The sequence below is a fragment of the Apodemus sylvaticus genome, chromosome 13 (genome assembly GCF_947179515.1).
Source record: "Apodemus sylvaticus chromosome 13, mApoSyl1.1, whole genome shotgun sequence".
In the NCBI taxonomy this organism is placed as follows: Eukaryota; Metazoa; Chordata; class Mammalia; order Rodentia; family Muridae; genus Apodemus; species Apodemus sylvaticus.
In genome coordinates, this window is record NC_067484.1 from 101,045,210 (window position 1) to 101,063,385 (window position 18,176).

Genomic DNA, 18,176 nt, shown 5'->3' on the forward strand with positions numbered 1-18,176 from the left:
GAGAAAGAAAATGGCCTATAGACCAATCAATTCACACCACTGAATAAAGTAAACAAAACAGAGGTTCCCAAAGGATGCAGTGCCTATTTTGGTTCATTATCTGTGATAGTTGATTTGCTCTATTAGAGAAATGCCAGAATCATTGTGGTATCTTTTTAAAATAATTGGATATTTCATTTATATACATTTCAAATGATATCCCATTTCCCCCCTCTGTATTCCACCCCTCCTCCTGCTTCTGAGGGTATGTCCCCCACCCACACATACTCCTGTCTCCTTGCACTGTCATCCTCCTTCACTGGGACATTGAGCTTTCATGGGAACAAGGGCCTCTCCTTACACTGATGCCCAAGGACATTCTCTACTACATATAATGACAGAGCCATGGCTCCCTCCATGTGTACTCACTGGTTGGTGGTTTAGACCCTGGGAGCTCTGGTTTGTTGATATTATTGCTCTTCCTATGTGGTTACAAACCCCTTCAGCTCCTTCAGTCCTTTCTCTAAATCCTCCACTGGTGTCGCTGTGATCAGTTTAATAATTATCTGTCAGCATCCACCTCTGTATATGTCAGGCTCTGGAAGAGGCTCTCAGGAGATGGGTATACCAGGCTCCTGTCAGCATGCACTTCTTGGCAACCACAATAGGGTCTAAGTTTGGTGACTGCATATGGAATGTATCCCCAGGTGGGGCAGTCTCTTGATGGCATTTGCTTCAATTTCTGCTCCATGCTTTGTCTCCATATTTTGTTCCCCCTTCTAAGAAGGACAAAAGTATTAACACTTTGGTCTTCCTTCTTCTTGAGCTTCATGTGGTCTGTGAATTGTATCTTGGGTATTCTGAGTCTTTGGGCTAAAATCCACTTATTAGTGAGTGCATCTGAGCAAGTGCCCTGGGCAGACTTGGGAGTTAGCTCCTTTGTTGTTTTGGGTAGTTCAATCATAAATACACTTTTAAAATAACAAAAGAGATTCTTTTGAACCATACCTGAAAGCAAGTCTTTTTAATCATTGATTATTTAGACATGAACTTTAATGTCTCATATTTTTTCATTCATTTGGTGGTCATTAGTTTTTAGGACATAATTTCTACATGTAGGATGCCATCCTAGAGAACTTCATGAAGAAATTTATGCCAAGGTATGGCGTCCTCCTTAATGCCACAGAGCATTTTATGTGATGCATCACAGGATTGGAGTGGTACAATGTACATTCATGGTCTTACCTTTTATCTCACATTTTTCTATTATTGAACATAGATATTTTTCACACAGTATGATCTATTTACCTCTCTCCTTACCTGTTTCCAAATTTTCCTGCCCCATGCAACTTTTTCAAATCGATATTTCTTTCTATTTTTGTTTTATAGACTAAAGATCTAAATTATTATTACTATCATTATTATTATGCTTATCATCATTTTTTATAAAAGCAAAACATGTAATCGAACAAAATGAAACATTAACAGATGAAAAGATAAAGAAAACCTCCAAGAAACATAAACACACACTAACTCAAATTGACAAAAAGAAAAAATGTTCACAAATAACAAATGTATAAGCCACGATATACTTAAAAGAAAACTTCGAGGAAGAAACAACAATAACACAAAAAATACAATACACAACAAAATAAATGAACACAAGAAACAAACAAATGCAAAAGTCCTGGAAATATTATGAGACAAAGAACTGCTAACAATGTCTTTGAGTTTGTTTTGTGTTTCCTATCTGATTCTGGGCAAAAGTTTTGCCCTTTAGAGGAGTTTGAATACCCTGTGAATCTGCTATTTTTGAGCAAATCTCTTCAAAAAGGCGATTCTTGTAGAACATACCTGAAAGTAAGTCTGTTAAATAATTTTTAATATAAGCAGGAACTTTGATGCCTCCTTTTTCATTTGTCTGGTGGTCATTATGTTTCTAGAAAATGATTTCTACATAGAGGATGGTATCTTCAACAACTTCATGGGTTAAATGCCACGGCATGGTGTTATCCTTCATTCCATAAAGCATTTTATATTATGAAAAACAATATTTTTTTTTAAATTGCTATCATCAACTGGATTGGAATGGGAGTACAGTTCTGTTCTCCTCTCAATAGTGAGACCACATTTTGAACAGAACCATGCAGTCCCTGTGCATGGTGCCATATTGCCTGCAATTTCACATGTGCACCTATATTTCTTGTTTAGAAGTCCTGTTTTCTATGGTAGGTGTTTTCAATCCCCTCTGCCATGAATAATATTGCTACCTATACTTTTAAAGTGTTTCCTGACTCCTGAGGCAAGGGCATTTTATGGAGACATCCCATTTGTGAATGTGTGCTCCAAATTCTTTCACATTCTAAAAATTGTCTGCTTAAGGGTATTTGTATTTGTTCCAATCTATTACAGAAGGAAATCTCCCTGATGGTGGCTCATCAAGACCCTGATTTTAAGGAATAGCAGAGTGTCATGAAGAGTGATTATACTGCTATGTGGCTTTATCAGAACATAAATATATGTAATTATACACATTCTCCACAATTTCAATATTTATATTATTGATATATAATTATTGTGAAAATATTTATTAATCATTAATATATATATATATATTATTGTGCAAATAATGCACATTCAATAAGAATTAATGAATAAAAGGCCATGTGCATTTTAGGAGTGCAGGGAGTGGTACAAAGGGTGTTTTGGAGACAGTAAGTATAAACAAAAGGCAATTAAATGTCAATTCCAAAAATAAAATACCAAATCATATTTAAGAAATGAGGCAACAAACAGTGCTTTGAGGGAAAAATGACAGAGTCCTTCAAAACTTGATGTAAAGTAATAATATTGAGTATGTCTTTATATGTGAATGTTTGTGCATGTAATATTAAACTGAAATAAACTTTAGCACTCATATTTTGATAAAATTTATAATGAGACTCTTCATTTACAGTGATTTATGTTCATGTAATTCACTGACCTTAGTGTGGTAAATGTCTTGTGTGGGATATTACCATTAGTGATTTTACACACTTAATGGAACACTTTAATTTCATAATAAAATTGTGTTGTTTCACAGGAATTTACAGAGAATAATACTGCAGGTACTATCTGAATCAAATGGCCGTTTTCATAAAATGTACCCTACATTGTAGGTTATATTATATTCTTAATATCTTCCTACTTCATTGTAAATCTATTGCAAAGTCCAGCGCTTCTATGTTGTCACATAGAATACTTTCACTGTGATTCATACCTTACTAACATTCACTCTTGTTTCTCTTTTCAAATAAGTGCCTTTTAGTATGTCAGGAATCTATGTTATTCCAAATGCTAACCGAGGCAATTTACCATTAAGGGATGTCTTAGATGCTGTTGCTGTAACAAACACCATGATCAAAAAGAAACATGTGCAAAAACTGTTTTCTCATGTACCTGGGCCACAGTATAAATGGTTGTAGGCATTTGATGAATGCATGTGGAATAATGTTGATTACTGGCTTCATGTCATTGTTCTCTGCAATCCTCTTTCTTATAACACCAGGAATACCTAGAGGGGGTACTTTCCACAGTCAGTAGCATCATATTATATTAATCCTTAATTAAGTACATGACTTACACCCAAAACCACAGGAAAAAACAATGGGAGTCACTCCTCAGTAGAGATTCCTAGTTCTCAGTACATTCAGGATTACGTACTTTTGAATGTAACCATTTTCCTCCAAACTTTATTAATTGGTATCACAATGGACAATGCTGTCCTATTTGTAAGTTCAAATTTGTTTATGATTAAATTCTACTTTGCTTAATACAAAGAAAAATGGTGAGAATCATCTAACATTTTCAAACTATGAAAGTTTCAATGACACAATTTTTCCTTGTACTTCCATATGAAATTTGAATCTGGTCTAACTACAATAACATAACACTTCGGGACAAAGATACAACCTAGCAACCCTGCACTAGAGGCCAAGATGGAGAGGACCTCCACAACCACCATGACCTTTCCCCTGGCGCTATGGTAGACAGGAAGGAAGGTGATCCAGACACTGCAGAACACCAGCATGCTGAAAGTTAGGAACTTGGCTTCATTGAATCTATCAGGAAGGTTCCTAGCTAGGAAAGCCATTGTGAAGCTCCCCAGAGCCAAGGAACCCAAATATCCCAGGACAACATGGAAGGCAATGACAGAGCCTTTGTTGCAAATAATGACAGTCTTTCCATGTTCAGATTGCATATCTCTGTCAATAAAGGGAGGAGATGTTACCAACCAGGTGCCACAGAGAACAACTTGGATTAGGGTACAAATGGGAATGACCAAGTTAGGTGCCCCCGATGTCAATATCCCTCTCATTCTTCTCCCTGGAGTAGTGAGCTTGAAAGCCATGACCACAGTTATTGTTTTGGCCAATACTGTAGAAACAGCCACAGTAAAAAATATTCCAAATGTGATCTGCTGCAGGGTGCAGGTGGCCTGGTTGGGATGTCCAATGAAGAGCAATGAGCAGAGAAAACTGAAGACTAGCGAAATGAGCAGGATATAACTGAGAATGAGATTATTGGCTTTCACAATAGGAGTATCTTTGTACTTTACAAAAGTGAAGAGTACTACAATTGTGAAGGCCGAGAAGGATAGAGCAGCGGAACCTAGAGCCATTCCCAGTGGATCTTCATAAGCCAGAAATGACACAGCTCTTTGGAGGCAGTGGGTTTGCTCCAAGTTAGCATACTTATCATCTGGGCACCTCACACACTGTTCCATATCTGCTGGTGAAAAAATAAGCCCTCATAAGATATCATAATTATGTAGTTAATGGTTTTGTATTTGTATTATTCAAAGGATATATCAATAAATAATTTGATATTGAGAATCTACCCATTCCTTATTGCTGTCGGGATCACTGATTCAATATTGCTTTCAATTAACCTATGTTTTGTGGTGAAACAAAGACCTTTATAGAGTATTGAACAGATAAATAAATATTCATTAAGCAAAAAAATAAAGAAAATGTGATAAATAATTATATGCATAGTCTGAGATTATTTAATTCGTCAAACCATAAAATCACTAATCACAGAAAAGTGTTGTGTGCAGTTTATGAAATGCATTACATACTTTGCTTGGTTTTGGGTTGTACCCTTTTCCTGTATCTCCACATAAAAACCAAAACATACAATTTCTCATGCAAGAACTGTTTCTCAAGAGGCTGGAAAGATGGCTCAGTGGTTAGGAACACCGACTGCTCTTCTGAAGGTCCTGAGTTTAAATCCCAGCAACCTCAGGGTAGCTCACAACCTTCTGTAATGAGATCTGATGCCTTCTTCTGGGGTGTCTGAAGACAGCTACAGTGTACTTACATATAATAAATAAATCTTTAAAAAAATCTTAAAAAATGCTCAACTTCACTAGTCATCAGGGAAATTCAAATCAAAACAACCCTGAGATTTCACCTTACATCAGTCAGAATGGCTAAGATTAAAAACTCAGGAGACAGCAGATGTTGGTGAGGATGTGGAGAAAGAGGTACACTCCTCCACTGCTGGTGGGGTTGCAAATTAGTACAACCACTCTGGAAATCAGTCTGGCAGTCCCTCAGAAAACTGGGCATGTCACTTCCGAAAGATCCTGCTATACCACTCCTGGGCATATACCCAGAGGATTCCCCAACATATAATAAGGATATATGTCCCACTATGTTCATAGCAGCCCTATATATAATAGCCAGAAGCTGGAAAGAACCCAGGTATCGTTCAACAGAAGAATGGATGCAAAAAATGTGGTATATATACACAATGGAGTACTATTCAGCCATTAGAAACAATGAATTCATGAAATTCTTAGGCAAATGGATGGAGCTGGAGAACATCATACTAAGTGAGGTAACCCAGTCTCAAAAGATCAATCATGGTATGCACTCACTAATAAGTGGATATTAACCTGGAAATCTGGAATAACAAAACATAATCCACACATCAAATGAGGTACGAGAAGAAAGGAGGAGTGGCCCCTGTTCTGAAAAGACTCAGTGTAGCAGTATAAGACAACACCAGAACAGGGAAGTGGGAAGGGATGGGTGGGAGAACAGAGGGAGGTAAGGAGGCTTATGTGACTTTCAGGGAGTGGAAGACCAGAAAAGGGGAAATCATTTGAAATGTAAATAAAAATATATCGAATAATAAATAAAAAAATTAAATTAAAAAAAGAATGTCTGTAAAAAATAAAAATAAAAATAAAAATAAATAAAACAACTGATGGACTAGAAAAAAAAAAGAACTGTTTCTCTAAAGGAATATTTTCATTCTTGAAGCTGTATGCCTCATAGTCATGTGCATGTTTCTCTCATTTTGGTACAATCTCATTCATCCCAACTATACATTCCTAGCAATATGGCACGAAGATAATAGATATTCATATCCATCCCTCTTTCATTGGATAGGCAGTGATTGATATTGATTGATGCACTATTGCATCCCTTCTTACATTCTTGAAATCTTCACTCAATTTCTAAATGTTTGACAGAAAAATATTAATCCTTTAATCCATCTACGCTCTTTTATTTTTGGATATTTGAGGCAGGGTTTCTCTGTATAGCCCTGGCTATCCTGAAACTCACTCTGTAGGCCAGGCTGACCTTGAACTCATCTAAACTCTTAAATTATAATTCATTTAACAACAACTGTTACCCTGAGCATCTGGTCTTGTCAGGCACAAAGTTGTGTGATGGAGAGAAAGATTATGGACTGTTCATTTAGTAAAGTTTCTTCGTACACAGAATCAAAGAAAAATAAACACATTCCTAGACTATGCCTAACATTTTCTTTAGAGATTATTACACATTTATGTCCACCTAAATGTTTTCTTCATAATATAAAATTAGTTATCAGCATATTGTGAGAGAAATGTATTGTTTCTAGAAGATATTATGGGTTATTTGCTAGGTCTAAAAGAAGTTGATATTATTTAACTGATTAAGTTCTATAAAAAGGAGATTTTAGGACTTCAGTTTACATCTAGGCCATATCATATTTCTAGGTTGGAATGAGGAGCTATTCAAATTCAGCAACTTTTTTCTGCATGCAAGATTGTACCTGTTTCATTGGAAACCTCATTTTCTGGGCACTGAACACAATCAAAGCAGCAGTCCGCTGTTTCTTTAAGATGAATTTTCCTAAATCCAGCAGTACATGGCTCACTACACAAGGATGAGGGAACCTGAAACAATATATAAATATTACATAAAATGTGTGTGTGTTTGCGAATGTGTGTGTGTGTGTAGTTCATTTATAAATAATATGTATAATGACACATAGATTAATATGTGGGACATTAACAGTTGTGACTATAAATATTCCTCTATTAACCATTATTTCTTAACAATTTCATGCACATTATTATTTGTATTTCCTTGCAATGCACCAAATGTTTCACAATATTTTCTACATCTTGTAATAGTATATATGCAACTTTTAGAGTGTAGCAATTTAAAATTTTTCTTCCTTATCTAATTTATCTAACAGGAATGCTTATGTGGCATCAGATTTTTCTTATGATTTATAAATAAAAATATCAGAATACGGAAGTATGTGGAGAAAAAAATGGCAGAGTATATCAAGGAAGATTTGATTGATGAATATGAACAAAAATGACATATAAGACTGTCCTAAAGTTAATGAAGTTTAAAACAAAACCTTGAATATCCTATCCCTTCCCCCATCTCCCCTGTCTTTATGAGACTCCTACTTCATCACTCTAGCATCCCTCTATACTGTGGCATTGAGTCTCCACAAGACCTAGGTGCTCCCCCCACCAATGTCAGCTAAGGCAATACCCCAGAGAAGAGAGGAAAGCAGGGAGTGGGATATCATGTGAAATGTAAGTAAATAAAATAACAAAAATACATAAATAAAAAGAAAACCTTGAATATGAAGAAAGATTTCTGTTAATGAATATATGCTATACTTAATTAAGTTATAAATATGTTCTCACAGAATGAGAAAATTTCATGGTATACATATAGTTACACATTTTTCATTATGTATGTGTATATATATATATATATATATATATATATATATATATACATATATGTATATATAAATTATGTATATTTATATATATGTATATATGTGTATATATAAATAATATACATATAATTCAATTTGTTACAAATTTATATACATATATATACATAATTTATATATACATATATATACATATAAATTACATATATAATATCTTCCTGTAGTGTGTGGTGAATAGGCTTATGGGTGCAACTGAACATGAAATTCAGAAGCTTTTGATCTCTATGATGAGATTTTAATGGAGTTGAAAGGGAACAGATTTTGGTGCTTGTAACAGAAAGAAACTGGTCTTAACCACAGACATATTATTTCAGTACTTCATATTTAAAAATAGAAATATCATGAAAACAACTAAAATTTGTGGTATACATACCGAAGATCCTCCTGTGGTCCACTCCACGTTTTCAAATATGTGCAGTTGTTGCATCTGTGGGAAACAAGGAATATAGCTTCCTATTTTTACTTTTAATCCAAAGCCTTGTGGAAAATTCCAAATGACGAAAATGTCATATGCTGCACATTGATTTTCCCTATGGTTCATGTTCACCAGTTCTCCAACAGGGTTAGTAAACACCCTGGTCTTCAGCAAGGAAGACACCTAAATGAGATCTATCATTAGATGGTTATGTATACGTATCAATAAAGGGTAAGCAAAACTGAGATTTTCCCCTAATTTCTTAATGACATTCACAAAATACAGTTGCAGTGAAGCAATCCCGTGTAGTAAAATACAATATACCTCATTGATATCTGAAAATGTATATACTTCATAATGTTCAATGGTAAAATGTACTAGAAAAAATAATTAGCATATAGCAAGTAACATTGTTTGTGTGTGAATGTGTGTGTTCATGTAAATAAAAAATACCTTTTTAAAAATATAGTCATGAATGAGCAAATCAAGACGAATCCTCAATGTGTGTGAAATTAATGAATGGCTGTTGATCTTTCATGTATAGACAGTCAACATATATGAGGTAAACAGAAACTTAATTAAATATACAGTCTTATTCATTTGTGGTTTTGTAAATCATTGTTAATTTAAATGAGTTATTATTAGTTACAGGACATGTACTGATTCTTTAGAAATTAGTTTTTAGAAAAAACATTCTAGTCTAGTCATCACCTAAGGCTTTTATTATAAAAAAACTCTTGGGTCTTTTTTTAACATTTGATCTCATTTGTTGAAATGTTGAGACATGTTTTCACAAAAGTCACTGATATCATAAAAATATTATTTCCTATTAAATGTTTTCCTTGTGCCTGATTCATCCAAGTGAAAGATTAATTAGGGAGATTTGCAGTGTAGAAGTCTTTCCACTGAGAGAATAATGTCTAACAAATGTACATGTGTTTCTCTGGGTCCATTTCAAAAATCATATTGGTATATCTAAACAGCATGAAATGTAAGAAACTTAACCTGCTGACAGTCAGTAGATAATCCTCTGTATTCTGCAGGATTCTGAGATTCTACTTGTTGAAGAATGAGTTCATGGTAGGTGTGGGCCACAGCATACACAGCATTATACAAATTGTAACCTTCTTCACTCAGGCCCATGTCAAATTGGTGCAATACCGTCCATTCCAGTGTGCTGTTGAATTTAAAATATTCCATTTTGTTGGTGTTCTTAGAGATTGAACAATTAAAATAATTCCACCCCAGTATAGAATCAGAAATGTTTACTGGGTATTTGTCAGTGTCCACAGATTGAGTAAAATTCCTAAATTTGGTGATCTCACCTCCTTGGTGTGCAAAAGTGACAGTCCCATGGAAGAAATCAAGGCTGAATTTCTTTTTATTTATGATAACATCCCATTGTGAAGTTGTGATCCAGATTCCCTGAACACCTAAATATTCCCACCTTTTAAAGCTGACTTCTAAAGTAGAGTTCATTTCACCATAAATGATAACAATCTTTGCTGAAGATGTCATAATTTGATTATCATATATCATAGCCTTTGTCATGTATATCTGCATGGTTTCTGGGATCACATTCACAAAAGCTAAGCAGATCCCATGCCTTTGCATTTCTTCTCTTAAATCAGAGAGAAACTGAATGCCCTGGTCATCATCTGAGATGACCAGTCCTATCCAAGTCCATCTAAAATGAAGCAGCAAGGAGACCATGTCATGGGACAAATGTGTGTCCTTGCTGGCTACCTGATGGACATAGGGCAACTGGTCATGGTCACTTAGGTTAGGATTAAATGGTCCAAAGAAAACCTAAAGGATGTAGAAGAGAGAATGAAACATTCACATGAGGAATATGATTATTAGAATATTTGGGATCATATACAAAAAAATTTTGCTCACCTTACCAAACTCCTATCATGGATAGTATGATTATACTCTAAGTATCATGTATTATTCCTTTTAGATTCTAGACTATTTATGACAAGTCTGAATTTTCTAGAACACAGTTTTCTCTGTCCAGTACATTAATGACGTGATTATTTAATTCCTTAATTTACACATTTATATCTATGAATTTATCTATCTTTCTATCTTTTGTTCTTTCTATCTATCTATCGATCTGTCTGTCTGTCAATATATTGTGATATGCATATACAGTAATACATATATTAATATATATATGCTGATATACAGTGATATATATATATATATATATATATATATATATATATATATCTTTGTGTGTGTGTGTGTGTAGCAGAAAACTAATAAATTCATGCTGTGAAAGTTTTCTTGTTGATCCATTTAAATGGAATTTAATGTTGTTGATGCATCCATTGTCACGCATTCTTACCTTTGGTTTCTTAGAAGTAATTGCCAGTTTAAAGGATGTTTTCCATGATGGGCCTGTAAGGTGTACATAACAAATTTGATATTTTTCACAGATATAATTAATAAAATTCATGTTATTTTTTTTGTTGTGAATATGCTCTATCCAGAACTCCCAATGTATCTTTACATAGGTCAACAACAATGGAGAACATCAAAGACATATTGGGTAAAATATAAGGATTCTTGTTGATCTCATCAGTTGCAAAAAGCATTAGGAGAAAAAATTCATATCTTCTTGCTGGTATTCTAAAACAAGGCATAGTGATGAATAAGGGAGATGTTTGAAAGAAAAAATTTCAAATGCAGTAAAGTTTGTACTATGAGACATGGTAAATTTCTAACTAAATGTCTTGAAATAAGCTGAATGCAATTTAAGAATTCCTAGACATAGGGCACTATTATATGACATGATACGATAAGATATAATATGATACGATATGACAAATTTTGTATTTGCGTACATTGATACAGAGTTTGATCTATCTCTTAATGCCATCCTTGAACTATATTGCAGTCCTACTGAATAAGACATTATAATATAATATTGGAGATGTAATTCCACAGATACATTTTAAAAATGTTTTCTTAATACACTTATAAAATATACAATATATTCTCCTTATTTTTATTATTCAAAACCATTTTATACATCAAACATCTTAATAAAATTGCTTATTTTGAGAAGCAAATAATACTTCAAAAACAGGGTTCAACTTTTACATTTGTATCTTTTCATACACTGAAAATATCATTAATGCATACTTAATAATATCCATACATGAGGATCATTCATCTATGTAGAGACTTAAATTGTTTCAAAACATAATATCAATAATATCAATACACGATATTATTTAGGGATTAAGTATACAAAAGAGGACAAAATATTAAAAACTGAACCATTAAGAAATATATTGTTACCTTCTCAAAATTGACGACAAATTGGACAAACTTCAATAGATACAAGGACATTGAATTTATCCCATGTGTTCTATGTTACTACCTCAGAATAAGGCTGATATTCAATAACAACAAAAATAACAGAAATCTGACATATATATATATATATATATATATATATATATATATATATATATATATATATATAAACTGAACAAATTATCTTCTCAATAATAGCTTAACCAATTGGAAAAATAAAGAATGAAATGAAAGATTCTTTATAATTCAAGGAAAATAACGAATAGCGTTTCTAAATTATGGAACACAATGAAAGCAATGCTAATAGACAATCTCATAGCTGTGAGTGCCTCCCCAGAAAAAGTAAATAGATCATACACTATTAGCTTAACAACCCATCTGAAAGCTGTAGATCAAAAATAAGCAACCATCAAGGGAACTAGACAGCAGGAAAAAGTCAAGGTCAGGGCTGAAATCAACCAATTAGAAAGAGAAAGAACTACACAATGAATCAACAAAGCTAGGATCTGGTTCTCTGACAAAATCAACAAGATACATAAACACTTAGCCAGACTAATCAAAGGGCACAGAGACAGTATCCAAATTAACAAAATCAGGAATGAAAAGGGAAACATAACAATAGAAACTGAGGAAATTAAAAAAAAAATCAGATTCCACTAGAAATGTGTATATTCAACAAAACTAGAAAAAGTGGATTAAATTGTAATTTTCTAGACAGCATGTACCAAAGTTAAGTCAGGGTTAGGTAAACCATGTAAAGAGTCCACCACTCCCTAAGGAAATAGAAGCACTCATTATAAGCCCCCTAATCACAAAGAAGCCAAGGGTCAGATGGTTTTAGGGCAGAATTCTATCAGACATTCAAAGAAGTTCTATGACCAAAGATTTTCACCGCATTCCATGAAATAGAAACCAAAGGAACACTTCCCAACACATTCTATGAAGCCACACTTGTGAACAGTAGTGAAGTTACACTGATACCTATACTACAAAAAAGGTGTAACAAATAAAGACATAAACGGACCAATTAACCTTATGAATATCTATACAAAATAATGCAATAAAATTCCCACAAACTGAATCCAATAACACATCAAAAAGGTTATCCAACAAAAACAAGTAGACTCAATCACAGAGATGCAGTGATGGTTCAATATGGGAATCCATCAATGTAAATCACAATATAAACAAACTTTTATAAAAAGCAACCAACACGATCATATTATTACATCCTGAGAAACATTTGACAAAATCCAATTCCCCTTCATGGTAAAAGTCTTGGAAAGATGAGAAATTCAAGGTCCATACCCAAACATAGTAAAAAGCAATATACAGCAAACGAGCAGCCAACAGCAAACTAAATAGAAACTTAAAGCCACCCCATTAAAATCAGTGACTAGACAAGGCTGCCTACCCTCTCCTGATCTATTCAATATAGTACTTGAAATTCTAGCTAGAGGAATTAGTTAAGCAAAGGTGGTCATTTGTTTCCCAATTTGGAAGGAAGAAGTCAAACTACCACTATTTGTAGATGATGTGATAATATATTTAAGTGATGCCAAAGTTCCACCAAAGAAGTACTAAAGCTGATAAATAACTTCAGGAAAGTGTCTTGATATAAAATTAACTCAAACAAATCAGTAGCCTTCCTCTACACACAGTATAAAAAGGCTGAGTAAGAAATAAGAAAACAACACCCTTCATAATAGTCACATATAATATAAAATGACTTGGTGTCTTCTTAACAATAAAAGTACATCTGAGGGAATCATCATCTCTGACTTCACATTGTATTACAGAGAAATATTGATAAAATCTGTATGATATTGATAAAAAGACAGGTAGATAGATTAATGGAACAGAACTGAAGTCCAAAAAAATAAACACATACACCTATGGTCACTTCATCTTTGATAAAGGAGGTAAAATCATCCAGTGGAAAAAAGACAGCATTTTCAAGATATGGTGCTCGTTCAGCTGGTGGTCAGTATGAAGATTACTGCAAATCGATTCCTTCTTATCTTCCTGTACAAACCCAAGTCCAAGTGGATCAAGAACCTATACATAAAACCAGATACACAGAATCTAATGGAAGAGAAAGTGGGGAAGAGCCGAGAACACATAGTCACAGAGAGAAATTTTCTGAAAAGAACATCATTGACTTATGTTCTAAGATCACCAATAGACAAAGAGACCTCATAAAACTGCAAAGTTTCTGTAAGGCAGATGACCCTGTTAACAGAACAAAACAGCAGCCACCAGAGTTGAAAAAGATCTTTACCAATCCTACATGAGATAGAGGGTCAATATCCAATACATACAAACAACTCAAGAAGATAAACTCCAGAGAACCAGATAACCCTAATAAAACTGGGTACAGACCTAAATTAATAATTCTTAATGAAGGAATATCAAATGGCCAAGAAGCATCTAAAAAAATCAACATCCTTAGTTATCACTGAAATGCAAATCTAATCATCCATCAGAATCCACTTCACACCAGTCAGAAAGACTAAGATCATAAACTCAGATGACAGCAGATACAGTGGAGGGTGTGGAGAAAGAGGAACACTCCTCCATTGCTGGTGGCATTACAAGCTGGTGCAACCTTTCTAGAAAATATTCTGGCAGTTCCCCTGAAAATTGAACATAGTACTACCTGAGGACACAGCAATTCCAATCCCAGGCATACACCTAAAATATTCTTCAACATATAACAAGGACACATGCTTCACTAAGTTTATACCAGTCATATTTATAATAGCCAAAGCTGGAAAGAACCCAGAAGTCCCTCAGCAGAGGAATGGATACAGAAAATTATTTACATTTACACAATGGGGTACTACACATGTATAAAAGCAGTGACTTTTTGAAATTTGCAAGAGAAATGGATGTAACTAGAAAATATCATTCTGAGTGAGATATCCCAGTCACAAAAGTACACACATGGTATTCACTCACTGATAAGTGGCTATTAGATCAATAATTCAGAATACCCAAGATACAATTCACAGACCAAACAAAGCCACGGGAGAAGAAATACCAAACTGTGGATGCTTCAGTCTTCTGGAAGGGGACACAAAATACTTATGAGAGACAAAGTGTGGAGCAGAGACTGAAGGAAAGGCCATTGAGAATCTGCCATGGGTATCCATCCCATATAAAGTCATCAGACCCAAACACTATTATGGATGCCAAGAAGTGCTTGCTGAAATGAACCTGATATAACTCCCTCCTGAGAGGCTCTCCCAGAGCCTGACAAACACAGAGATGAATGCTCATAGGCAGTTATTGGATTGAGCACGTGTTCCCCAATGGAAGAATTAGAAAAAGGACTGAAGGAGCTGAAGGGGTTTGCAATCCCATAGAAAGAACAGCAGTATCAACCAACCAGAACCCCTAGAGCTCCCAGGCACTAAACAACCAAAGAAAGAGTACATATGGAGGGAATCATGGCTCTGATTGCATATGAAGCAGATAATGCCCTTGTAGGGCATCAATGGGAACAGAGGTCCTTAGTCCGGTGAAGGCTTGATACACCACTGTGATGCCAGTGCAGTGAGGTAGCTGTGAATGGTTATGGGCTGGAATACCCTCATAAATATGGGGAAGGAGGGATGAGATTGGGAGTTTCTGGAGAGGAAGCAGGAAAAGGGATAAAATTTGAAACACAAAGAAAATATCCAATGAAAGAAAAAATATATTTATATATATTTGAGAGCCTTTATATGATAAAAAACTGGCATTGTGTGAGTATTTTTAAAATGCATTATATACCTAAGTATATTGTCTAACCATCAGTATATTGAAAAATAATTATTTGTTTTACAAGGAAAAATTATTTTATCTGTATGAATATGTTACAAATTTTACAATAGAATAAATACTTTGAAGTTAAACATTGAAATAATGCTAAGTTCATGCACAGTGAGAAATAACTAACAATATTTTCATGATATTTGTAGACCATTAGAATTATTATTTTAAAATATTTTTCATTTAAATTATTTATCCATTTCAAAGTACACAAAATGCTATAATATACCAGATACCCAGATTTTTATCCTTTGGGCTCTTTTTATCCACTAATTTAATGTTAACTTTTAGTATGTTGTTACTATGTCAGTTTGTTAAAAAACCTATCAGATTTCTCTTAACACCTCAGTGTTCCTTAGTTTTTGAGATCCTTTAAGTGATGTCTGAGCACAGAGATCTTCTCTCCGTAAGAAATTTGTTCATCTGCCCCTACAGCAGTTCATCTGTTATTATTAGCTCTTACCTTTCATCAGGATTAAATACACCAAACATGCTCTTTTGATGAAATATGAATTTTCAAATGAGTGTCTGCAGCTAAGTTTTTTCTTTCTAAACGTGAAAAGTGTATTCACACAGTTCATGAATTTGTAATTTTAAACCATATTATGGCCTATGAAAGTATCAGCAATGAAAATTTTCACTACTTTTCCAATGAGGTGTGGAAAAATACAGAAAACATCAGAAATGAATTGCATACTAACCTAACACAGAAGAATAATAAGGTGAATCAACCATCACTATCAAAGTGTACAGTGTATTGTAGCTACCAATTGAAAAACTTATTCTTTAAATCCCAAAGACATGAACATTGAATAAGAAATGTGATGAGCATCAGAGACATAAAAGCACAGGAAATCTTAGTTCATGAAATAAAGAAGCCCCAAACACATTGATTAGCTAATAGGTGAGTTATTTGAACACATCTCCCTCATTATCTACAGGCAAATATGGGGACATCTCATTCTTAGGATCTCAAACACCAAGGACAACTTCTTATACAAAAGGAGGACATTTATTCTCCTAGATTTTCTCTAACATTATATTTATTCATTCAATATTTAATAGAAATACTGACCATCTATCTGATACTGAAAATAAGCTTAATCTATGTCTGGTTATTTTCATAATTAGACCAAAATACTATTCTTTTAACAGAATATGAAGCCTCACAGTCCTTTACCATATTCAGTGTCAAACACAAAATTGCAGCATGGGCTCAATGACTATTTTACAAAGGAAAATATATGTATTTTCACAAGTACCCATGCAATGTTATACACCTAATCATGTATAGTAGACCTATACATGCACAAATATTTCAATGAAAGAATATATGCCCAACTATTGGAGACCAAAATTAGATAACATTTTTATGAAGGCATTTAGATGAATACTCATATGAGAATTGAGGGCAGACAATTGAATAGAGAAAGTGATGCAGTCTTTCCATATTGAACTCTTGTTCAATGTGGGAATTGTGGATTCAAAGCTGGTGAAAAGGCATCTTTCAACATATGATATCAACAAAGATTCAACAGACAGAATCCAGACTCATTTTGCAGCATTGTGAACTGGAGCACAATGAATTAAAGCTAAGCTAAAGTGTGAAACATTTGACAGTACTAAAATAGTGATTGGTGCAATAATTAATTTTCGGTGGTTCCTAAACCCAGAGGGAAGGAACAGGACCTAACCCCAGTTTGTATACACAGCTAAATATTTCTAATTAATGTCATTGATTCAGAAAAATAAAGTTAATGGCTTACCTAAAATCTAAAATATCAGTATAAAAATAGTCTTCAACAGGTTCCTCTGTTGTAAAAAGGAAAAAACCACAGTCACTTCTCAAATCTCCATTATTATCTTCTGTATTCTTTATCCTCCAAAAGCAAATTGGTTCAATCAAACAGCACAAGATGAGAGAAAACTTCAGGAGCAAAAAGGAAATAGTGAAAGCACAAAGATTCTTCATGTCTGCTAGGATCTAGGATGCAGTTGTGAAATCAGTTTCCTATGCAGACAAACATCACACACATATACATTTACACCCATGGGTCTGTTTAAAATCTACTGCTCTCTAGAAGTCCGCTTAATTATATTCAACAGTTCCCATCAACTTGTCCTATGTCATTCTCCCTGGATACATTGAGAAATTTCTGGCCTCAAGCTCTACATCTGAGGTCTGAAAACTTTTGCTCAAAACCTTTCTGAAAATATGTTTTGGAGATAATTTCTCCAACCTCAGGTGCCCTGATGTCATTCATATTTCTGAAAACTTGTTTTGGAGATCATTTTCTCCATCCTCAGATGCCATGATTTCATTCATATGCATGGCATAATTCCCAAGGACAATCTTCTCCTGGGCAGCTTGGGCCAGAATATGTGTCAACTGCCATATGTACGAACACAATGGATTTCAACAGAACTTCCATAGACAAGAGTTTAGAAGGTCATAAAAGTTCCATATCATGCATACTTTGAGAAGAATAATGGGACATTATGTCTTCCACTCTCTAGTGTAGGGAAGTGCAGTCTCACTTGAAATACTGCA

The 18,176-nt window shown here is 34.2% G+C and overlaps 1 long non-coding RNA gene and 1 pseudogene across 1 annotated transcript in view; both read right to left on the reverse strand.

The window, feature by feature from the left end:
• Positions 1 to 18,176, reverse strand: part of LOC127664020 (uncharacterized) — a 445,498-nt gene that overhangs the window by 310,137 nt on the left and 117,185 nt on the right. The window lies entirely within an intron of this gene.
• Positions 3,842 to 17,597, reverse strand: LOC127664018 (vomeronasal type-2 receptor 116-like; annotated as a pseudogene).